A 25,564-nucleotide genomic window follows, 5' to 3' on the forward strand; every position below is an offset into this window, starting at 1 on the left:
TTAATAATATATTTTGGAGATCAGCCTATATTCAGTAATAGAGACCACCCTCGTTTAGTGGCTGCTCAGTACACTATTGTGTGGATGTACCTAAATTTGCCATAATTCACTCATGTGCCTTTTTGAAAGAACATACTGCAATTTTAAACTAGGTGGTTCTTCCAGTGGCCATGTCTACTTTGCAAATAGTCCTCACGTGATTCTATACAACTTCCCATTAGAGACATATTTTACTCTCAACACCCCTAATGAAGAAGAGGCCATAGGACCCAATTCTTAAGATTAGTAAATTGGGTCTTAAAAAGATGAATTGACTTGTCAAGGTTATTTTACCAGTTAACAGTAAATCCTCATACCATATCCATGTCAGAGTCACCCTTTAGCTCTCTCCATTCTATGATCAATTACATGACATGATTTATTAGCTTGGTATGATGCCATTCCATGTAGAAGCAACCATTTTAAATGGGCAACTCATTAAGGAAGCATAAATTATAAAGACCACATAGTTCTTTTATAACAGAGAATTAGGCTTCACTGCCACCTTGTATAGTGTGTAGATAAGTTTTTGAAAAGAAATGAATGGACACAATCAGTTTTCTTATCAAGGAGGAAGAATATCCTATTATAGTTGAGATAGTAATGGTAATGAACCAGAGTCTTTCTTTTTTGGAAAAAGTCACATTGATAGAGGAGCCTCAAAATTGATTAATTGTATACATGTTGACCTTTCCAATTGTCTGATAATAGGAAGCCAATTTCACTCCTAACCAGAAGCCCTCAAGGTAAAAGAGTATGGAACATTGGTCTTCTTTATCAGGAGAGTTTAACGTACAAGACTGCTCAAGGGACAATGGAGGATTTATTTTCTCCTGGGTGAAGCTAGCCTATTAAGAAGTGGGCACCTTGTGAAATTTTGATAATAGTAATTGAAAAGCTATGAATAGAGCTTAATATATTTTTCTGAGCATATTTCACACTCTAAAGTATCTCCAGGAGCAGAGCAAGCCTTATGAAAATTAAAAAGATTTGGACAACTTTTTTTTCATGTTTTTATTCAACCAAAGCATTATTAAGGACTTATTTATATCAGGTATTTTGCTAGATTGAAGATCAATAAGTTACTCTCAAAGAGCTAAGAATACCTTCACTAAATTAATCATTATTTCACATAAGATAAAATGAGTTCAATATCACAAATACATACAGAATATGATGGAAGCCCAGAGTGGCATTAGAGCACATCATTTACTATGGACAGGTACATGAAGGGCATGAGGTCATGTATGAGCTGTGTCTCAAAAGTTTGCAAAGGAGTAGAGATTACTAAGGGTGAAGAGGTCAGAAGATCTCTAGAAAGGACACCGTGAGCAAAGGTGTGCAGTGAGAAACTGCCCAGTTCATTAGGGAGAACTGTAGAGAAAGCCCATTGTTTCTGGGGGAAGAAAAAGTGATATGGTGATAGATGAAGATGAAAGAAGGTAAGTGGAGAAGAAATTAAAGATCACCTCCTCTGCCATGTGAAGGCACTGGGATTTTCATCCTTCGGAGTTAAATGATTTGTAACTCTTTGGGATCATGAGCCTGTTTGAGAATCTGAAGAAAAATATGAACCTTCTCTCCAGAAAAATGTATATTTATACAGACACTAAATTTTAAAAATATAATTGAAGAGTTTATAGAACCCTGATCCTCTTCATAGAGTTCACTTGGAAACAATTGTTTCAAATACTTATGTACCTCCTTATCTCACCAGTGAGCATGGGAAGGGTTTAGTTATATTCATAGGTAGGACTTTCATTTTGAGTTATTAACAAAGATTATCAAATGGAGGGTAGCCAAGTTCTTCAGTAATAATGAAAATATTCCTAGTGGCTAATACTGAGCCTCACCATGGCCCTGCCTATTCCTAGTGATTTTTCTTTTGTTTTTGTTTATTCGTTAACTTGTATAACAACCTCACAACAACTCTATAAAGAAGATATTATCCTCCTTGTTTCTCAGCTGAGAAAACTGAAGCTCCAGGTCTTATTTACAGTTAGAATGATGCGGAAATGAGAGGTACCCAGGCATTCTGCCCACACATGTAAGATCTGTACTCATTAATGACTATGTTATGCTCTCCCTGAGAGAAAACAGAAGTTGTTACAGAGAACCGGAATAAATCAAGCAATGCTTGGAGAGTTTGGAGTCACACTTTATTCACTGGTGGGCTTAGAGAAAATGAATTCAAATTCTAAGCCAAGCTACAAGCAGAACTTCCCTTTTTATTAAAGAGCCAGCCCAATGTGCATTTAGTGGTTATCTCGCTGGTGGCCTTGAAAACAACACAGTTGTATACAATTAAAAAATGCACCTGGCATGGCATTGAGAGTATGGGCATATCTAGTCTCTGGCCTACAAGGTCAGACAGCTAAGTTTATCTTCCTCATTATTCAAGCAGGCTAAAGCAGGCTTGAAAGCAAAGTTATTTTTTTAGAATAAGAGGCTGTCTAAAAAAAACAGCAGAGAATTCCAAACAGTAGTTTTACAAAATAGGGGTTAGCCTTCTCAAAGTGAGAGTATTTTCAATGATAAAAACTGAGACTGACTGGCTGTAGATACAACTCAGTATGCAGACCTTATATTCTGTTCTTGAACTGACATCTGAGATATAAAGGTTTCTGACCTTGTAAGCACCAATTCATTGCAGCCACGTTCATAACCCGTTTTTGAGTAGTGTTAATTATAGCTACAAGATTATTAGCAGTAACAATACTGCATATCACCCAGTAGGCTGCCATACAGCATTTCATTTCTAAAGCCAAATAGTGCATCATTCTTTGACACTGTCTTGCCTTTAACACACACGTGATTTTAAAAAATTTATGAACCAAATTTTAACGTACTACTTAGCATAAAAAATGTTGATGTACACCATTTAAAAATAAGCTAATGCTACAAATATCATTCTCCATTCCTTTTATCTACAACTAGAAGCCTGGTGCACGAAATTCGTGCACGGCAGAGGGTTGTCCCTCAGCCCAGCCTGTACCCTCTCCAATCTGGGACTCCTGGAGGGATGTCCGACTGCCCGTTTAGGCCCGGATCGGGCCTAAACGGGCAGTCGGACATCCCTCTCACAATCCAGGACTGCTGGCTCCCAACTGCTTGCCTTCCTGCCTTCCTGATTGCCCCTAACCGCTTCTGCCTGCCAGCCTGATCACCCCCTAACCACTCTGCTGCCAGCCTGGTTGATGCTTAACTGCTCCCCTGCCAGCCTGTTTGCCCCCAACTTCCCTCCTCTGCCAGCCTGGTCACCCCTAACTGCCCTCTCCTGCAGGGTTGATCACCTCCAACTGCCCTCCCTTGCAAGCCTGGTCCCTCGCAACTGCCCTCCCTTGCAGGCCTGGTCCCTCACAACTGCCCTCCCTTGCAGACCAGGTGCCTCCCAACTGCCCTCCCCTGCTGGCCATCTTGTGGTGGCCATCTTGTGTCCACATGGGGGCAGGATCTTTGACCACATGGGGGCAGCTATATTGTGTGTTGCAGTGATGATCAATCTGTATATTACTCTTTTATTAGATAGGATAGAGGCCTGGTGCACGGGTGGGGGCCAGCTGGTTTGCCCTGAAGGGTGTCACAGATAAGGGTGGGGGTTCCCTTGGGGTGTGGGGTGGCCTGAGCGAGGGGCCTGTGGTGGTTTGCAGGCAGGCCACGCCCCCTGGCAACCCAAGGGGAGGCCCTGGTATCTGGAATTTATTTTCCTTCTACAATTGAAACTTTGTAGCCTGGAGCGGAGCCAAGCCTGGGGCTCCGGCAGCCATTTCTGTGGCAGTTAATTCACCTTCTACAATTGAAACTTTGTAGCCTTAAGCTGAGCCCGGCCAGGGTGTGCAGGAAAGCTTTGCTTCCCCTGTTGCCGCCGGCAACCCTGGCCTGCTCTCTCAAGCTCCATTCTGCCACCATTTGTTTGAATTTGTTTACCTTCTATAATTGAAACTTTGTAGCTTGAGTGGAGGCTTAGGCCTGCAACGGCTATGGAAAGCTTGGCTTCCTCTGTTACCTGGGAAACCTTGCTCTCTGTGGCTGTAGCCATCTTGGATTGGGGTTAATTTGCATACTCACCCTGATTGGCTGGTGGGCGTGGCTTATGTAGCAGAATGATGGTTAATTTGCATATTACCATTTTATTAGAGAGGATGCGTTTTTTAAAAATCTGAAACCTGTATTTATATCTAAAATAGAAGATTATTACACCAAGTTTCTTTTGGAGATAAGTTGTACTCAAAGAAAAGAAAACATTCAAAACCATTAGGAAACTAGAAGGAGCCCTTATATCATAGTTAATTACAAAATAGAGTGTTAATGAGCAAGTGTATGAAGAAGCAATGTCGTGTGTGTTCTGCTATGGTTTGTTAGGTCTAAAAATTTTAAGTTATTCAGCACAGACTTAGGTGGGCGCTTCTTGCTGGGCCTGGAGGTTGAGTCTTGACTTTAGTGTCTAAGGACTGTTGACTGTCTCTCCTGGAGACTCTCTGAGTCACAGTTTCTTCATCTGCAACTGAAGTGGGAATGCACATGATTTACATGAAATTAAACTATTTAAGGTCAGGAATATGAAATTAATTTTTGTTTTTGTTTGGCTTCTTTCCTTTGGGCTTCAAGTGGAAAGGGTTGAATTAATCATAGTCCTTATTTCATGGCACATTATCATCATTGGTCAGTTTGTTTCATTATTTGATTTGAGTTTATTTAGTCAAGTCCCATTTTCCTCTAGGATTCCCTTTTCATCACATGAGAAGCCATACTAATAGAACACAATTTATTTTTTGTTTGTATGTGCTTTGTAAAATATATACTGTACATATTTTCATAACCATTAAAAATATTTTTGTATATATCTCTAAAAGAAAGGGACTCCTAAAAACCATAATTATAGTGCTATTATCACACCTTATTAAAGGTAAGAATAATTACTTAATATGATAAAGTATTTATGTTTTCTCTTTTTTAAGGATGTTTTTGCATCTTAAGAGTTTAGTTATATGATTTGGGATCCAAACAAGGTCCATACACTGCAATTGGTTGATATTTTGTTGTTTTAATCAGTAGGTCCCCTTGTCTGTCTTGTCCCCATTTTTACTGATACTCTCTTCCCTTTTGTTCTTCCCCTCTCCTCCTCAAAATCATTTTTATTGAAGAAACTTTGTCATCTATTCTATGGAATTTTTATAGTCTGGGCTCATTGTACCGCATGGTATTGTTGAATAGTTTATATTTTCCTATTTTGTAATTTGTAGCTAATTTTAGAGCTGTTATCAGAACAATTGGGGTAGGGACTTCTGGGTTAGGGACTTCTGAAATAGGAGACATTACATCATAACACTTGGTTGTCTCTTTATTGTGATGTTACAGCCATTGGTGGTCATCATTCACCTCCATGAATTTATTAGTGGTCACTAGGTGCTAACAGTAAACTGGCCTAACATTATTATTTCATTTATTGCCTGAAAAACCTCTGAGAAGAGGAACTTCCCTCATATCAGCTGCTAGGTTATCCTGTGAAACAGTATGTAAAGGAATTGGAAGGATGCATATTTAATTCTTTCTTCTTTTGTTTACTTTTTTCCCCCAAAGTAATGCCTAGCATTCGACACTGATTATTTTTCTTAAGCTCATGATTATAAGCATATTTGCTATGTGTAATCAATCCATTCTATTTCTTATCTTTGTTGCTACTTAAAGTGTCCTATCTTTTGGTCAGTAGGAGCATGTATTTGGTTCCTTAATCCCTTTAACAAGAACCCAGTTGTCCTTCCTAACTTTCTTTTTTTTTTAATCCTCACCCAAGGCTGTTTTTCCATTGACCCTTAGAGAGAGTGTGGAAGAGAGAGGGAAAGACAGAGAGAAACATTGATGTAAGAGAAACACATTGATTGGTTGCCTCCTGCACAAACCCTGACCCAGGTACATGCCCTTAATGGGAATCAAACCTGGGACCCTTTTCGGTCTGCAGACCGACACTCCATCTATTGAGCCAAACCAGCCAGGGCCATAACTTTCTTATTTCTGTAGCATGTTCCCAGCTTATCTTGTACATTTCTTGGTTGAGCCTTGAAATTTTTCCCTAGGGCCTTTTTAGTAAGTAATATCTAGAGACCATATCTGGGCATTAAGGGGAGTGCTTCTAGCCACTAAGCTGATTGAGTAGACAAAGTTAAAATTTTTTTAAGATAACGTAAATTCGTACTTAGACATACCATTTAACTTAGTACTACAGAGAAATAATATATTTTGACAAAGTTTTAAAAATTTGAAGTAGCCCAGCTGGTGTGGTTCAGTGGTTGAGCATCAACCTATGAACCATGAGATCACGGTTTGATTCTTGTTCAGGGCACATGCCCAGGTTGTGGGCTTGATCCCCAGTGGGGGGTGTCCAGGAAGCAGCTGATTAATGATTCTCTCTCATCATTGATGTTTCTATCTCTCTCTTCCTCCCCCTTCCTCTATGAAATGAACTAAAAAATATTTTTAAAAAATTTTTGGAAGTATACTTTATCCATTTGTTCTTTACTGGTCGTGCTTTAGTGTTTTGTCTAAGAAATATTTTCTAAGGTTACAAAGGTTTCCCCTTATGTTTTCTCTTAGAAGTTTTATAGAGTTTGGGGTTTTATATTTAAATCTGTATTCCATTTTAATTTAATTTTTGTATACCATGTGAAGTTTGGGTTGGTGTTCCTTTACTTGAATGTGAATGCCCATTTGTTCCAGCACCTTTTGTTGTAAAGATGATTCTTTCCCCACTGTATTATTTTTGCAGCTTTGTCAAAAATCAGTTATTCGTGCACACATGGACCTATTCCTAGCCTCTTTCACTACTTCATTGATGGTTTAGTTTGTTTTTAAGCCAATACTACAGTGATGTGATTACTTCAACTGCAATGAATAGTCTTTTGCATGTGTTTTTGTATTTTTGCCAGTGTATCTTTTGGATAGATCCATCCTAATAAAAGAATAATATGCAAATTGACCATCACTCCAACACACAAGATGGCTGCCCCCATGGAGACACAAGATGGCTGGCAGGGGAGGGCAGTTGGGAGGGACCAGGCCTGCAAGGGAGGGCAGTTGGGGGTGGGGGGACCCAGGCCTGCAGGGGAGGGCAGTTGGGGGCACCCAGGTCTGCAGGGGAGGGCAGTGAGGGCAGTAGGGGCAACCAATCCAGGAGGGGAGGGCAGTTAGGGGTGGCTGGGCTGGCAGGGGAGGGAAGTTGGAGGTGACCAGGCCTACAGGGGAGGGCAGTTGGGGGAAACCAGGCCTGCAGGGGAGGGCAGTTGGGGGTGACCAGGCCTGCAGGGGAGGGCAGTTGGGGGGAACCAGGCCTGCATGGGAGGGCAGTTGGGGGTGACCAGGCCTGCAGGGGAGGGCAGTTGGGGGGAACCAGGCCTGCAGGGGAGGGAAGTTGGGGGCAACCAGGCTGGCAAGGGAGGGCAGTTAGGGGTTACCAGGCCTGCAGGGACGATAGTAAGGGGTGACCAGGCTGGCAGGGAAGGGCAGTTATAGGCAATCGGGCCAGCAGGGGAGCAGTTAGGCATTGATCAGGCTGGCAGGGGAGTGGTTAGGGTGTGATCAGGCTGGCAGGCAGAAGCGGTTAGGGGCAATCAGGCAGGCAGGCAGGTGAGCGATTGGGTGCCAGGAGTCCTGGATTTTGAGAGGGATGTCCCAGATTGGAGAGGGTGCAGGCTGGGCTGAGGGACACATCACCCGCCTCCCCCCTCTCCCCCTGTGCACGAATTTCGTGCACCAGGCCTCTAGTAGAAGTATAATTACTGGACAAAGTGTCTTCCAAATGCTCCTCCATAGTGTTGTACAAAGCAATGATGAAGAGTACCTGTTTTCCCTTAGCCTTAGCAAGCTAATAGGTAAGATATAATATCCCAGAGTAATTTTAATTTGCATTTTTCTTAAAAAGGAGATTGAGCATATTTTATATCTCTAACAGCTGTTCACATTATTTTTCTCTGGATAGCCCATCTTTTCTACAAATAAAGTTATTGGCATTATTTTTCTTCTCTATTGTTACAAGTTCTTAATAAATTAGTGATATTTTCTCTTTGTGAAATAAGTTGCATATACTTTTGTTTTTCTTTTTTTTAATTTTATTTTGGGAAGATGTTTGTGTATACTTATACTTTACATAAATATTATTTTTCCTTTTCCTTATTACCTTTGTATATAATTGTATATTTTAATAAGCTTATTTTAATAGTTTTAATTTATAAATTAGATTGAGAAGATAGTAGAGAAAGTTCTTAATATGTTCCTCAACCCACACACATAGTTCTCCCTCCTATTATTAACCTATTAGTATAGTACATTTCTTACAATTAATTAATCAATATTGATTCATTGTTGTTAACTTAGAGTCCATAGTTTCTTTATATGTCTTTACTTTTTAACTTAATGTCCTTTTTCTGTTCCATAATCCCAGTGAGGGTCCCATAATACATTTAGATGTTATGTCTCCTTAGGCATCTTTTAGTTGTGACACCTTCTCAGACTTTCCTGCTTTTTGTTAACCTTGACAGTATTATTTGTTAGACATATTATTGGATGGCCCTCTATTGAAATTTGTCTGATGTTTTTCTCATGCTTAGACTGGACTATGTCTAAGAGGAATATCATAAAATGCCATTTTTATCACATTATATCAAGGGTGCATACCATCAGTATGACTTAGACAGTTTTTGTTGCCCTTGACCATCAGCCTAAAAGTATTGTATGTTAGTCCTTCCCTATGACTAAGAAGGGAGTCAAATGTGCAGACATACTGAAATAGTGGGAGATATACCGCCCCTCCGTGGGTGGAGAAGTTACATAATGTATTTATAATTTCTCTGCATGGGAGATTCATCCCTTTTGCCCCATTTAAAGATGTATTCAATAATTTATTTTCATCATATTTGACTCAGATATTGATTTTTATACTTTGATTTGTAGTGTAATATTACTTTAGTTATTTGGTTGTTCAAACTGTTCCAATATAGGCCACTTGGCTACTGTGTGTCTTTGACATATAGTCCCTAAACGTACGGCGTGTGTGTGTGTGTGTGTGTGTGTGTGTGTGTGTGTGTGTATGTACCTGTGTGTACCAGAGTGTGTAAGCTTCCTTTGTTTCTACTATAAGATATCCCAGGATTACCTTGTATATTTCCTGCTCTGTTCTTAGAATCAGCCATTTCTCTAGAGTCTGTTTTCTTCCGTTAGAGAATGGCATTAGAAACTGAGGTACTACGTGTGCTTATGGTTACTAGGGTATCATTTTTAAGCTCTCTCAGCAAAAAAATAAGGTGTATGTACTAATCTGTATATCTACCCACATTTATACATATGTAACCATCTATATTTGTATTAAGTTTAACATGACTTCTTACTGATGCTTCCAACTCTAATCCAGTACCACATGGATCATTTTATTCTCTCTTTTTAGTCTACAGTGTCCCATTCAACAGTGAGAAACCTGGATCCCACCATCTCCATCTGTTTACTTAATTATTCAATTCCAATTTAAATGTATAGCAGCACTATCAGTATTGTTAACATGTGCCCTTGGAGAAAACAACTTGATCAAATAGAGTACAGTGTTTACCTGCAGTTCCTTTGACTTTAATTTTACAGACTCCATTGACTTCCAGATTTACTTATTTCAACACTTTTTCTTCTACTCCTTTCATTAAGGTTATTCATTACTAGAGGCCCGGTGCATGAAATTCGTGCACAGGGGTGGGGGTTGTGGGGAGGGGTGTCCCTCAGCCCAGCCTGCACCCTCTCCAATCTGGGACCCCTTGAGGGATGTCCAACTGCCCGTTTAGGCCTGATCCTACCGGTATCCTAAACGGGCAATTGGACATCCCTCTCACAATCCAGGACTGCTGGCTCCCAACTGCTCGCCTGCCTGCCTTCCTGATTGCCCCTAACCGCTTCTGCCTGCCAGCCTGATCACCCCCTAACCACTCCCCTGCCAGCCTGATTGATGCCTAACTGCTCCCCTGACACCCTGTTTGCCCCTAACTGCCCTCCCCTGCAGGCCAGGTCACCCCCAACTGCTCTCCCCTGCATGCCTGGGTCCCCCCCCCTCCAACTGCCCTCCCCTGCTGGCCCGGTCACCCCTAACTGCCCTCCCCTGCTGGCCCGGTCACCCCCAACTGCCCTCCCCTGCTGGCCCGGTCACCCCTAACTGCCCTCCCTTGCAGGCCTGGTCCCTCCCAACTGCCCTCCCCTGCGGGCCATCTTGTGTCCACATGGGGGTGGCCAACTTGTGTGTTAGAGTGATGGTCAATCCCCTAATCCTTTTTGATTTAAAATTTGCAGTAAAAAAAGTTTATTCTTTGTGTTATAAAATTCAGTAGGTTTTGACAAACCCATGCTGTCATGTATCCACCATTGCAATATCATGCAGTATAATTTCACCACCTGGTGATCCCCTTCACCTATTCATCACTTCCAATCTCCCCCCAAACCCCTGGGAGCTACTCATCTTTTTACTGTTTCTATAGTTTTGCCTTTCCTGAGTTTCATGTAATTGGAATCCTACAGTGTATAGCATTTTCAGATTGGCTTGTTTTGGTTCACTAGAGGCCCAGTGCACGAAATTCCTTCATGGGGGGTTGTGTGTCCCTCAGCCCAGCCTGCACCCTCTCCAGTCTGGGACCCCTCGAGGGATGTCCGACTGCCCCGGTGGGATTGGGCCTAAATGGGCAGTCAGAAATCCCTCTCACAATCCAGGACTGCTGGCTCCCAACTGCTTGCCTGCCTGCCAGCCTGATCACCCCCTAACCACTCCCCTGCCAGTCTGATCAATGCCTAACTGCTCCCCTGCTGGCCCATTTGCCCCTAACTGCCCTCCCCTGCTGGCCTGGTCACCCCCAACTGCCCTCCCCTGCCGGCTCGGTCACCCCTAACTGCCCTCCCTTGCAGGCCTGGTCCCTCCCAACTGCCCTCCCCTGCTGGCCATCTTGTGTCCACATGGGGGTGGCCAACTTGTGTGTTAGAGTGATGGTCAATTTTCATATTACCTCTTTATTATATAGGATATATATGTGTGTGTGTGTGTGTGTGTGTGTGTGTGTGTGTGTGTGTATAATTCTTTATATAATTTTAATTTATCGTTATAGTTGAAAGTTTTACAAATATCCCCCTTTTTTCCACATTGACCCCCTTCTAACTCATACACCCCCTGCCCCAGGCCTTTACCACACTATTGAACGCCCTCACCTATGTGCCTTTATGGACCTGTATGAGCTTTTCATATATATCTAGAAAAGCAGATCATAAGTTCTATGTTTACTTTATTTAACTAGTTCCAGATTGCACTCTAGAATGGTTTTACAATGCCAAGCCAGAGTGTAGAAGGGTTGTTGTTATTTTTATTATTATTATGTTTATAAAATCATCACCATAGTCCTACCAAACATATAAATGATAACATATCTTCATTTCATGTTTAAATTCTATGAAATAAATCAAGGTGACTCTCATTAAATTTATTATGAAAATACATAATTTTGATGCGAATCGATGATACGTTCATGGGATTCACTTATCAAATGTTATTGTTTCTGAACCATCTTTTATCCTATATAATAAAAACCCAGCATCTGAACGGCAGAACAACTGCTTGACCAGTCACACTGACCACCAAGGGACAGACGCTCAACGCAGGAGCTGCCCCCTCGTGGTCAGTGTGCTCCCACAGTGGGACGGCTGACTGGGATGAGCAGCCACTCAGAAGGCAGGTCCACAGCCGCACGGCTGACCGGAATGAGTGGCACTCCCACAGTGGGCCAATCCCCACAGGTCACGCCCCCCCCCCACCAGTGCACGAATGCCATGCACCGGGCCTCTAGTGAAAGTATATTTTTATTGATTTTAGAGAGGCAGGGAGAGGGAGAGAGACATAGAAACATCAATTATCAGAGAGAACCATTGATTGGCTGCCTCTTGTAGGCCCCCTACTGGGGATCGAGCCTATAACCCAGGCATGTGCCCTTGACTGGAATCAACCCAGGACCCTTCAGTCTGCAGGCTGATGCTATGTCCACTGGGCCAAACCAGCTAGGGCCAGAACCATCTTTTTGAGAAGAAAATGCCTATGGGTATGCAAATGTGCATCTTTTTAAAGATGGAAACAACCTTTACTTCAGAATTATTACTTTTAAAAGCAAAACCTTAATTATTAGATGCTTTTTAAAATGGAAACCAGACACTTGGATACAATTTTTTCTAGGTTTGTGATGTCAAGAATTTATCTTAGGCAATTTCTGGGCTGCAAACAACAACAAAAATATTTGAGTCAAACAATTATGCTAATGTATTTTTTCTTTTCTCTTTTTTTAAGCCTTACAAAAGTAATTAATTCTAGATTTCTCTCAGACTGTGATATTTTACAAGGTTTATTTATTTTTCATTTTCATTAAATAGGAGTTATTTCTGTCATGCACAATTACATGTCCCTGTGTCATTTATCTTTTTGTGAACCATCACCAGTTTATTATAACATACGTATATGTGTGTTTTAAGTAAAACAAATCCCCCCTTTTTTTTTTTGGTTGTTGTAAACAATACTAAAATTCTAATTAGGATATACAGTCATTAACACACAAATCTATGGTTTTATATCTTAAAGTATATTCATGGTTTGATTTTTATTATTTAGGAAGAAAGCATATTATCTTAGTTATTTAAGTTTACAGAAGCTGTGACCATCCTTGAGAAGACAAAACAAAGAAAATCCTTTTTTAAGGTATAGAGGGGTGAAAATTAAAAAGCCTTATGTTATTGTACTAAGCAGTCATAAAAATGACTGGTGGACTTTCAAGCATCATTTATCAAGCTTACATTTAACAGGGGGAAAATCACATTATCCACCCCATATTCATTTAAGTGCATAGAATGCTTGTCATAACCTAGATGCAAGGTCTGAAATGTAAATCCTGACACATCTCAGTCTTAGCAGCTCCTCCTAGCACACCTGGAACTCTGCGCACCTGCGTGCTGGAGCTCTGCCTTCTGGTCTGCTCTGATTCTTTCACATTTTCACACATCACTCCTGACTTTGCAGTGTTGTTAGCTTTTACATCTCCCTTACTTTAACACCAGATGAATTTGAAAGTTTCCTATTTGGTAAGAAACACCAAAATAATATATCAGGCCTGCTGCTCTTGCATTAACACATTTAATCTCCATGGTCAAGGGAAGAGCACTTTGTCATATTCAGATCAGCCCATAGAACTAGATTTCTGGGAGCTCACAAAACATTGTATTTACCTTAATTTTGCACTCTTTCTACATTTTTCTGTGCCCCCTCTGTCTCCACCACACCATGAAGACTTTTCAAATAGCAGAAATATTCTGATTTTTCAAATTTACTCCATTTGACTTTGTAAATTTAGGTTAGAAGAGAAAGGACTGGGAATTATTTATTTAGTACCTGAGAAACAGCAGGTTATAATGTGCTAATGCTTAAAAGCATATAGATTTTATATATTGTTCTTTCACTTGCAAATTATGTTATTTATGTGAACGATATTTAGAAAACAACTTTTCTCATTTGAGGAAGTAATAACTATCTTTACTTTTAGAATGATTTCTTTTTTGTAAGTGAAAGAATTGGATGAGGTTGTTTATTAATAATCAAAGCTAATAAGGCATCATAAGCTCTAAGAAGAGGGACATAAATATAAACAGTTTTAATGAGGAAAAAACTTGGCTGATTTTTAAAACTCCTTTTCTGCTTTTAAAAAATTATATATATATATATATATATATATATATATATATATATAATTGATTTCAGAGAGGAAGGGGAGGGAGATTGAAATATCATTGATGAGAGAGAATCAGTGATTGGCTGCCTCCTGCATACCCTGCATTGGGGCCCGGTCCTGACCTCCTGGTTCATAGATCAACACTCAGCCACTGAGCCGCCATGGCCGGGCCCCATTTTCTACTTTTTAATGTCAAGTTGTCTCTTGAGGAAAAGAAAAGAAGTTGTATAAGACAGTTTCTACAGAATGAATCCTAACTTTCCTCTGTTGGGTGCAATGGCAGCCTAGCTCCTATTACTCCAATGTCCAATGTTTCTAAATATTGAACAATTAATTTTTAAGTGATTAAAAATTTTTTAAATAATTGAGAATTTAAGATAACCACAAAATTACCTTTTCCCAGTAACTTTTCATGCCAGTTGTAGTGTCCAACTTAAGGTCAGAAGACGAGGGTTCAGATTTTAACTGCTACATGAATAATATATCCAACAGCAGCACTGTGAAATTTACAGAGATGCTAGGATGTAAAATCATGGCATTTTAAAGACAAATAGCAATTTGATTGTATTGATATTTCTTTCATGTAATAGGCAGTGTTATTTGGTCTGTGTTTTGACTCAGCCTTAAGCTATGACAGCATGTATGGCCTAGAATGGGGACTGAGGCTGAATGGGGTAATGTAGACAGAGGTGACATATTAATGTAGGTTATGTAAAAGCACTGCATGGAAATTGTAACCTGTCTTCTGCCTCTTGTTTTCTCTGTGGGCTTATCTGACAAAATTAGAGAGTAATTATCAACAGAGGCCATGTCCCCCTAAAAGTACATCATTCACACATTAAACCTACTTAAGTCATTTTTTTGTTTGCCAGGACAAATAATAACAAAATAGTTAAGATGTATTTATTGAGAACTATGTGCCAAGCACTGCTCTAAGTGCTTTATGTGTATTATTAATTTAACCATTGCAATGACATGTGATGTTGCTCCTCTGTTTTACAAATGAGGGGATTGAGGATTAAAGAGATTAATTTACTTGTCCAAAGTCATACAAGCCAATGAGTGGCAGAACAGCATCTGATCCCAGTCACACCCAAGAGTCCGCACTGAGTCTCACTGCAGTGTGTTTGCCAGCACAGTGATAAACATAAGCTAAAGTGTAGCAACAGAGATGAATGCAAGGGTTTTCTTATAAAAGTCCTCTGAGTGGCCCTTATTAGGATTGTATTAATCCTTACTGAGATAAACAACTAAATGGAAAAGCAACATTTATTTAGAGATAAGTAAAGAGATAACTCACTGATTGACAACCATGCCTGCAGATGAAAGATCCTGAGCTTTCAAGTGTTTTTCACCCCAGTTGCATCCATACGTGTCAGAGGAAATGCCTGACTACCATGACTATTGGGACGTTAAATGCCAGCCATTTAAATAGGATGTTACTAATTATTAGAACAAAGGTTTCTTATGACCTACAACAAACAATTACTGACCTCTATTTAAAAATTCAAAATATTTTGTCCTTTTTATTAAACATCTCTCTTTAATTTTGGGGTTTTTTTTTTCTAAGTAGCTATATATATATATATATATATATATATATATATATATATATGCATCTATTTCACTTCCATTATGTTATTGGCTTGTAGTATAGTGTGCCTAATAACACACTTTGCACATTTTAACTTTGGAACAAAAAAAGTCATGGTAGGATTAATTGGTAAACAAATACTAAGTCTGTGATAGTGTTTCATTTGGATTTGGAGAATGAAAGAAGACAAGATATTAAAATGCCAGTGACATTCAAGACAAAACCTTTATTTTTTGTAGTCCCCAAAGACTGTTTTCTTGCAGATGACTTCAGAAATTAAACCCTCCAAACATCCTCGGTGCACTGGCTTTTCAATTTCAAGCACTCAACAATGGGAATGTAGTGCTTCCCTTGTCCAGGTCTAGAGGAAAAAGTGCCATCAGTTATTTAGAATCTGATTTATGCCTTTAGAGAATAGCTGCCACTGTGATTTCAGGGAAGCTGGGTATCCAGGAGCAATTTTCAAAGGACTGAAAGCTGGTGCAGGGATATGAATAAACTCTGAGAAGCTCTGACCTTTCCTGTCAGATGATAAGACCATAAATATGTTGGTAATTCTGCTTTGTTGTGATTACCTGTCCTTTTTGGTCATTGTGGAGTTTCTAGGATACCATAAATTGGTACCAGCAAAACTAAAACAAATTTTTTTATTATATAAACAAAGTTAGAAGTGTAGAAAATATAAGATAGAGAACACTGGAAGCAGCCCCTTGTGAATTGCTCCTGAATTATGCCTGGAGTTCAAGGACCCAATTTTGGAAACTTTCTATTACCCCAAACAAACTTAAAATGACATTTGGCCACATTTTATCATCTATTTAAGTGGTATTAAATAAGTAACTTTGGGAATAGGAAGACAGGTAGTTATTGTACAATATTTAATGCTTTTTCCTCCCATCATGCGAAATTCTTTATGAAATATGGTTCACTTTAACGTAGTCTTTTTAAGTAATCACGTACATCATAGGGCATTTTAGTATATATAGTGTTGCTAAGCATAAAGTGTCTGTTTGTCTTATCTATCTTAATTTCATTAAGAAGAGATTTAATGATTGTTGGGGAACTTCCTCCCCCCCCCCCCCCAATTCTATCCTTACCTTTCCCAAGTTGATAGCTAAGGAAAGAATAAGCATTAGGGAAAAATCAGTCCAGCTCACACACAGAGAAGGGGGCAATGAAAAGCTGGTAGTTTTTATTTAGAAACAAAGAAAAATAAAACTTGTCATAATTATACTTTCTATTTATTTTTTAAATATTTTTATTGATTTCAGAGAGGAAGGAAGAGGGAGAGAGAGTTAGAAACATCAATGATGAGAATCAGTAATCGGCTGCCTCCTGCCCCACACTGGAGATAGAGCCCAGAATCCCGACCGGGAATCGAACTTTGGACCCTTCAGTCCACAGGCTGATGCTCTTACCCACTGAGCCAAACCCGCCAGGGCCATAATTATACTTTTTAAAAGGAATCCATACACTCATTTGAACAAATGTAAAAAATGACATATATACCTAATCTGTTGTATAGACATTTAAAGAAGCAGAAAGGACACGAAGTGAGAAGGAGAACAGCAGTGGGAAGAGAAAGACATGGCAGTGCAGACAGAGGCATCTGGAAAGGGATGGCAAGGAGTGAGAGTGTGCTGGTGATCCATTGCTGCGTAACAGATACCACAAACGTGGTGGCTTAAAGTGAAAGGAAACATGTATCATCTCAGAGTTTCTCTGTGTGTCTAGAATTTGTTTTTTTCTGGGTGTTTCAAGCTTGGTGCCTCATGGAGTTCAGCTGTGCCAGGTGTCACTCATGATTCCAAGGTGGAAAGTTGGTGCTCGCTGGTTGGGGTGAGCAGAGAGAGCTCCATTCCCCTCTGGTTGGCCTCTATGGGGCTTCCTCATATCCTCTTAACATGGTGATGGACTTCCCCCAGAGCAAGTGATCTGTAAGAGGAAGCAAGGGGCCAGCTGTCATATTTGTATGAACCCTCCTTCATCTACTCATAGATATTTTTGATAAATATTGTTGATAAATATTTTCTAAGCAGGGTGACGTCTTTTTATCAGTACACTTTTCTTTTATTCTAAGCCATTAATCAGTCATATTTATTAAATAGACACTCTGTTCCTTCCACCATGCTATAAATGGAACAGAAATAAAGGGTCTTTGCCTTTACAGAAATTTTATTCTTTCAAGGACACAACATGAACGCATTTGAGAGATACGTGACAGTAAAAGAAAAAAACCCTGTGTTTTGTAGTATGAATAAGACTGTAGACATTAGAAGCATGTGATCTATGTTAACTGGAATATATAGGGAATTTTCATAACAGTGTAGAGCTTGCCCTTTGCTTTGAGGTTTCTGTAGACTAAGATTGGAGAAATAGCAGAGGAATAGACCAGAGAACATGAATGATTTGATCATTCTGTGTTAGGTAGAATTACATTCATCTGAAGGTATCTGAAAACTCTTTGATTCAAAACGTATTTCAGTGCAACCTGTCCTGTTTCCATTGTTAGAAGTTCTTGCTTCTGGAATAAGCATTGTCTCTAGAAGTCATCATTTAAAGTGTCTGTATCCTATGGAGGAGTCAAGATTAGATTTCTGACAAGTTAGTGTGCGAACACTACCCAGATTATCTTCTCCCACTGGATGAAAGGGAGGCATAAAGAAAGGACAGGATACATGGTAAAAGAAAAAAAAGGGGTGGGGGTGGGGGGGTGGGCAAGAATACAGAGGTGATAGAAAGCAAAGAATAAACATTGATTTTATTTTGAAATAGTCTAGTGTTCGGGGATTAATGAGGGAATTAACTGATCATTACAGTCCTTTATTATTTCTAACCATAGTAGGTATTTCATAAATATTGTTGACTTTTGAATAAACAGCATTCAGAGGTTTTATTTTAGATAAGCATTCAGTATTGCTATTAACCATTTAATCAGAGAGTATGCCTACCTCATTTCAAAACCCGTCTCATTTCAGTGCCATGTTATTAAATACAGGCAGTCCTTGGGTTATGTCGGACTTGATGTACATCATTTCGTGGTTACATCGCCATCTCCCATTTATTTATATAAAAAAAAGTTCCATCATTTCGACGTATGTACATATGTGCTTTATGTTTTTTATTATTTATTTACCACAAGGCCAGGAATTGTTATCTTTCTTTTAAATTTTTTTTACTGTTTCACTTCATTATTGCTGTGTATGTGCTCCATGTGAGTGACGTAGGTGCTTATATAGGTGGGTTCCGATCGCGTTAGGTCGTGCCGTAGGAACGGATCTCTGATGTAACTAGAGTACCTACTGTAATACTGAAAACATAAATCAGATGGAAGTTATTAATTTTAAAACATCATTGAAATGCTCTAGGTGTGGAAATAATAAAGCAAAATATCATAGTTTTATTTTTTTTCAATCCTCACCTGAGGATGTGTTTTTATTGATTTGAGAGAGAGAAGAAGGGAGAGGGAGATAGAGAGAGCGAAACATCATTGTGAGATAGAAACATCCACCAGCTGCCTCCCCTATGTGCCCTGACTGGGGATCAAACCCACAACCTTTTGGTTTACAGGACAACACTCCAACTAACTGAGCCACCCAGCCAGGGCCAAAACATCATAGTTTTAGATGCTGTGTGCAAAATTAGTATGCCAAAGCAATATTTTTCTAGATGGTTTCCATGAAATGTAGATTCTGTGGGTAATGACATGTTTTTTGAGGGATAGGCAGGGCTCCGTAGTCAGTCAGTGTGGGAAACACTTGCTCAGGTGGCCGGTTTTTGCTGCAACACGACCTAGAACATCACACATGCTGAGCACATGCACTGTGACTTCAGAAGAGAATTTAAGAAGTAATCTAAGAAATAGTGTTCTGTGGAAGGCACTTGAAAAATGTGGCTCTGGCATGATTTGAAACTCTAAAAGCTATCTACAGATGAATATTGCATTTTCAGAAGGAAATATTCTAAATTAAAGAACTAGCTAAGTATATTTACATGTAAATTTGACTCAATATATGCTTTTTTTAATAAAATCAATACACTTGTGCTTTTTTGTTGTTAAAAAGTATTTTTATTTTATTTTAATTGAATGTATTGGGATGACACTGATTGATAAAATTATACAAGTTTCAGATGTACAGTTCTACAATACATCATCTATATATTGTATTAGAGGCCCGGTGCACAAAATTCGTGCATGGGGGAGGGGTGTCTCTCAGCCCAGCCTGCACCCTCTCCAATCTGGAACCCTCGAAGGATGTCCGACTGCCCTCTCACAATCCAGGACTGCTGGCTCCCAACCGCTTGCTTGCCTGCCTGCCTAATTGCCCCTAACCACTTCTGCCTACCAGCCTAATCACCACATAACCACTCCCCTGCCGGCCCCATTGTCCCTAACTGCCCTCCCCTGCAGGCCTGGATCACCCCTAACTGCCCTCCCCTGCAGGCCTGGTCACCCCCAACTTCCCTCCCCTGCTGGCCCGGTAACCCCTAACTGCCCTCCCTTGCCAGCCTGGTTGCCCCTAACTGCCCTCCCCTGCCATCCTACTGCCCTCCCCTGCAGGCCTGATTGCCCCCAACTGCCCTCCCTTGCAGTCCTGGTCACCCCCAACTGCCCTCCTCTGCTGGCCATCTTGTGGTGGCCATCTTGTGTCCACATGGGGGCAGCCATCTTTGACCACATGGGGGCAGCAATTTGTGTGTTGGAGTGATGGTCAATTTGCATATTACTCTTTTATTAGATAGGATTGTGTGTTCACTATCCCAAGTCAAGTCTCTTTCCATTTCCCCCCCTTTACCATCTTCTCCCTCACCCTACCCCGGTTCCCTCTGGCAATTTCATTTATGGAACAGAATAAATGAAAATACACACATTTTCTAGTTCTGAGATTTTATATCTCCATGTTCACTGGGGAGATCCTTTCTCTTATGATTACTTTCAGCCACGTGAGCACTCCCACTATAAAATATACCAATCCAAACGTCTGTCTTTGTGTGGGGCAGGTAACTTCTCTGGTAAATGTAGTGTAGATCCTTCAGTTTACTTCTTTCACTATTCTTCCATGCAGGCTATGGAATTTCCTGTGGTGTTTGTTGATAAATTTTTAAGCACCAGAGGTCAGCCTTGTATTTAATTAATTTGCAAAGGTATTCCCTCACACTGGGTCTACCAGTGTGCCAGAAATTGTAGTTGCCATTAGCCCCAGGTGTCAGTTCAGCATCAACAGCAATTTGGTGAATAGTTATCCACTTTATAAATGGGCATTGCCATCTGCTCCTGGAATCTCTTACACTGTATGGAAAGTATGTTTATGCCTGTCCTGTGTTCAGTTTCTTTGTGAATGATCTTGTTAAATTGCTGTGTTTTTTTCTGATGTCCACACTAAGATAACTTTGGGTAAAACTTGGCATAGCTATTGGATTTAAGAGCTGTAAACAGGATTCAGATGACTCTGTCTTTGGTATTTCTGCAAAGCAAAATTTGGGGCAAACTTTATCTTTTCTCTCAATCATGTCCTCCTCATTTTCAAAGAAGAGGTAACTGTGTATCTTTTGCTCTATACTTTCCTGACGCTGCCTGTCCTTAACACACTCACAAGTATGATTTCTAGCATAGGTATCAGGCAACATCTTTGCTCCCTTTCACTAAATTACCATTTCATACCTTTTTGAGGTAATTAATGTGTTTTAAATAACCACAATTGGAAAAGCATAGTGTCTGATTGACTTTTGTTGCGTCTTTACTGTATAGAAGTGCCTTTGACTTCAGAGGCTCAGAACAGGAGACAGAGCAGGAGCCTGTGCGGTGGTGATTCATGAGCATGGATGGAAGTTGCTGGTTGGTCAGGTGGCCCTAGTCTCCAGTAATGGCATAAATCTTCAGGGAAGTTCTTTAATGTCAGGCTGTGTGCCTGCCTGTGTCAAATCACATATAGGATGGCATATATTATAAATCTAGAAATCTGAGGAATGAATAAAAATTCCTTTTGTTGTTCATTTTTTGAAGATTTCATATAGATGTGAGAATATAGAAGAAAAGCATAGATAGCATTGCTCTCTTTTAACCATGCAAAGCTAAATCTGCATGTTTATAAGCACAAGATCAAGCACATGCATCTGCTCATATTTTTGAAACAAAAGAAAAAAGTGTGAATTGATTGTGTTATACAGTCTATGGGTTTTGACAAATGCATAATGTCATGTATTCACTATGACAGTGTCACACAGAATAGTTTCCCTGCCTTGTGCACCACTCTTTCCTCCCATCCCTCCCCTCATCAGTGAATGTCCCAGCACTGCTGTGTGGCCTTTGCACATGTGCACCCTCGGCCTTCAGACCTCTTCATTGTCCCTCCATGGTGCGGACTCCTGTCCATCTTCAGTCTCACACCTGCCTGCCTTCTGCCCCACTCCCCACACCTAAGCATGTCCCTGATCTGTGATTTTCCTGGTTTTTTGTTGTTGTTTTTTATGCCTTCCATGCACTCATCATCATTCTCATGTCTATAGCTGTGTTAATAACTGGCATGGAGATTCATGAATCAGAAATAAGCTGCTGAAGAAAAGGGCTATTTCACACCTCACTCATCCCTCAGTCAGTCCTGCAGCTTAGGCATGTTATTCATGTGCCCAGCTACTACAGCCAAGGGCAATTTTTAAATCCTCCTTTTTAAATTCTACAACTTGATTTCCATACATGTAAAACAATGACAAAACTAGGGCCAATATGCTTTCTTCCACTTTTCCTCCCCTATGCCTTACAACAATCATAGCATTACTTTTACATGGTAATGTGTAAAACATTTGTATAATAATGATGATTTCTATGCTTTTGCTCTAAATTGATACAAAAAGAAAATCATCAAAAATTATTATTTGAGAACAAGATTCATTTTTATTTCATTCCTGAGTTTATTTATGTCTATATTCTAATTATTCCTCTTTCTTTCATTATTGTTTAGAGTTATTCAAATATTGTATCTACTTTTTTCTAAGTTTTGTATGGCTTTGTATCTAGAAAACATATTTGTTGTTTTATTTGTATAGATCCCAGTGTTGAGTCACTAATGCTCATCTGTTCATGGCCCATTGTCATCTCTGCCTCAAGCCTGCTCATTGATTGGTTGACGCCTCCCTTTTATCCCTGTACTACATTCTGTTCTCCTACTCTTCCCACAGACAAACATGTTAGTGTGTGTAAATAATAGTTTTAAGTTCTGTTATTAGAAAAAGTGTCTTGTGTTTGAATTTATTTTAAATTATATGGATGGGTTATGTAATTTATCCCAGTTTTGTTTCCTGCTACATATTACGTTTTCACCTTGCATTGTGTTTCCAATCCACCCATGGTTCTCTGTGTGCATTTAATCCACTGCTTGGTGTACATTGATATTTGTTGCCTATGTTTTTTTCCAATGATGAACATCAAGTTCAAAATCCTATATAATAAAAGGGTAATATGCAAATCGACCTAACGGTGGAACAGCCGCTCCCTGTGATGCGCACTGACCACCAGGGGGCAGATGCTCAATGCAGGAGCTGCCTCCTGGTGGTCAGTGTGCTTCCACAGGGGGAGCGCCGCTCAGCCACAAGCTGGGCTGATGGCTGGCTAACACAGCAGCCCACCTCCATGGCAGCACTAAGGATGTCTGACTGCAGCTTAGGCCTGCTCCCCACAGCAAGCAGGCCTAAGCCATCAGTCGGACATCCCCTGAGGGCTCCCTGACTGTGAAAGGGTGCAGGCCGGGCTGAGGGACTCCCCACCCCCCAAGTGCACAAATGTCGTGCACTGGGCCTCTAGTGTATTATACACTGAGTGGCCAGATTATTATGATCTCTGAATGCATAATAATCTGGCCACTCAGTGTATATCCTATATAATAAAAGACTAATATGCAAATTGTCCCCTCAACCAGGAGTTCGGCCAGCAGGCAGGCCAGCCTATGTCCCCTCCCCCTGGCCAGGCTGGCCGGACCCCACCCATGCACAAATCACGCACTGGGCCTTTAATATATATATTATTCAGTGTGTGTGTGTGTGTGTGTGTGTGTGTGTGTGTGTGTGTGTGTATGTGTGTATACTAGAGGCCTGTTGCACAATATTCATGCAAGAATAGGCTTTCCTTCCCCTGGCTTCATTCCCAGCTGCCCAGGAGCCGGCAAGTCACCGCTCCCTGGCCGCCCAGAGCCGGCAAGTCCTCGCTTCTGTCTGGAGCACCACTCCAGTAGCTCCCTCCACCGCCCCCCTTCCCCTCATAGCAGGCTTCACTCCGCTCCACACCTGCATATGCAAATTAACCTCCATCTTTATTGGGTTAATTTGTATACTCACTCTGATTGTCTGTGGGCATAGTGGAGTGATGGTTAATTTACATGTTTCTTTTTTATTAGGTAAGACACACACACACACACACACACACACACACACACACACACACACACACATAGTAGCCAGATTATTATGCATTCAGAGATCATAATAATCTGGCCACTCAGTGTATATTCCCTTTACATTTTTCTTTGCATTTGAATATATTTATTGTAGGGAGCGGCTATAGGGTCAAGCCTCAAATTGACCTGTGGCAGGGCCACAAACAAGTCCCAGCTTGGAGGGCAGAGCCCTATTAACATAATTAAGCTTAACCTTATAGCCCTCCCTAGTTCCTTCCTAGATAGCTAATGGGCTGTGGAAGGTGCAGCAAGTGCTGCCAAAAAAAGGTGAAACTCACAAGAACATTGTAAACATGTTGACCACTACCCTTGTTTTGATCTCATTATAAAATAAAGCCTCAGCTTGCAGGCTGGATCTTTCTGTGTCCTCATCCAGGCACGGGAGATCCACCAACCCCCACCTGTATTCTCTTTAATCCTTCACCGCCCCTCCTCAGGCTCACCAAACCCTTGGCTGTGCTGGCACAGCACAATTTATAAGCCCTTTTAATCCAGTTTATACCTTCTGCTTGAATGTTCAAAATATACCTTATGTATATGAATTATATAGGTAATGAATATCCAGATGGACTTGTATTAAATTTCAAGGACTTATATGAAATCTAGACAATTATTTGCCTAATAACAGCAATCCTTTGACCAAGACAAAGAGAGCCTACTCATATGTTTAAGCCTTATAGACAGCAAAATAAAGTTTTTAGAAGCTTATAACATAGAGTACAAAAGGCAACATTGGAATAAAAGTAAAATGACTGCAAAAAAACTCTTAGATGCCTTAGTCTGGTAATAAGTTGTAATTATACATACTTTAAGACATTATTTTATTAAAATAAACAATATCCTTTGGAACTTTTTCTTCTGGGATATATGAATGATAAAAAACAAAACACTTTTTTTATTCTTTTATTGAATGCATGCATGCCTTGGCATTTCCCCACAAGGACTTGAGGTATCTTTCTATAAAGACCATGTACCCAAAGGATAATAAATAGAACAGAAATGGAAAATCATTACTTTGTAGAATAGGAGTTTTCAAGTATTCTATTTAAAAGGAAACATTGTGGGTTCAATTGAGCATTACATTTAACTTTAATCTTCTTTTAAATGGAAACACTTGAAAGTTGGTAGATTGCGAAAGTTTTCATAATCAAAATGGAAGAAACATGCTAGTTCGTTAGGGCAGGTACTCTGTTTCTGGTAGAGACACTCTCACCGAGCAGCTCCTAGGCATCTATAGATATAAACAGGTTAACTACTATTAGGATGGGCATTGAATGCTGAAATTTATAATCTCAGGAAAAGCAGAGGTTTACATAGGAACCAATATTTTATTTACACTTGAGCATGTGTTTGAGTAAGGCTCTAGAATTCTGCATCACATCTAGAGCCACATCTTTAGTTTGTAGAACCAGTTTAGTTTCTGAAATTGGCAGGTGGAACTGATAGGAACTGTTATCTCTGTGTGATCCTGGACACATTTAATCTCTGCAAGCTTCAGTTTCCTCATGTAAAAGTGATAACTAACATAAGCTACCTTGTAAAATTGTCACTAGGATTAAGTCAGGTGAAAGCTCCTAGCATTATTTAACACATGTTATATACATTTGTTATTAGGATTAAGTATGATAAACCATGCTCCTAGGATGTACCTTGTGCTTCCAACCAGGTATTCGGTGCTCATTAATGTCCCTCTTTCTCTTCCCTGTCTTAATGAA

General features: G+C 40.1%; 1 protein-coding gene across 3 annotated transcripts in view; it reads left to right on the forward strand.

Annotated features, from left to right (window-relative positions):
- TPK1 (thiamin pyrophosphokinase 1) overlaps window positions 1-25,564 on the forward strand; it is a 269,761-nt gene that overhangs the window by 172,174 nt on the left and 72,023 nt on the right. The gene's annotated exons all lie outside the window — the stretch shown is intronic.

The sequence above is a fragment of the Cnephaeus nilssonii genome, assembly GCF_951640355.1.
Source record: "Cnephaeus nilssonii genome assembly, chromosome: 12".
Classification (NCBI taxonomy): Eukaryota; Metazoa; Chordata; class Mammalia; order Chiroptera; family Vespertilionidae; genus Cnephaeus; species Cnephaeus nilssonii.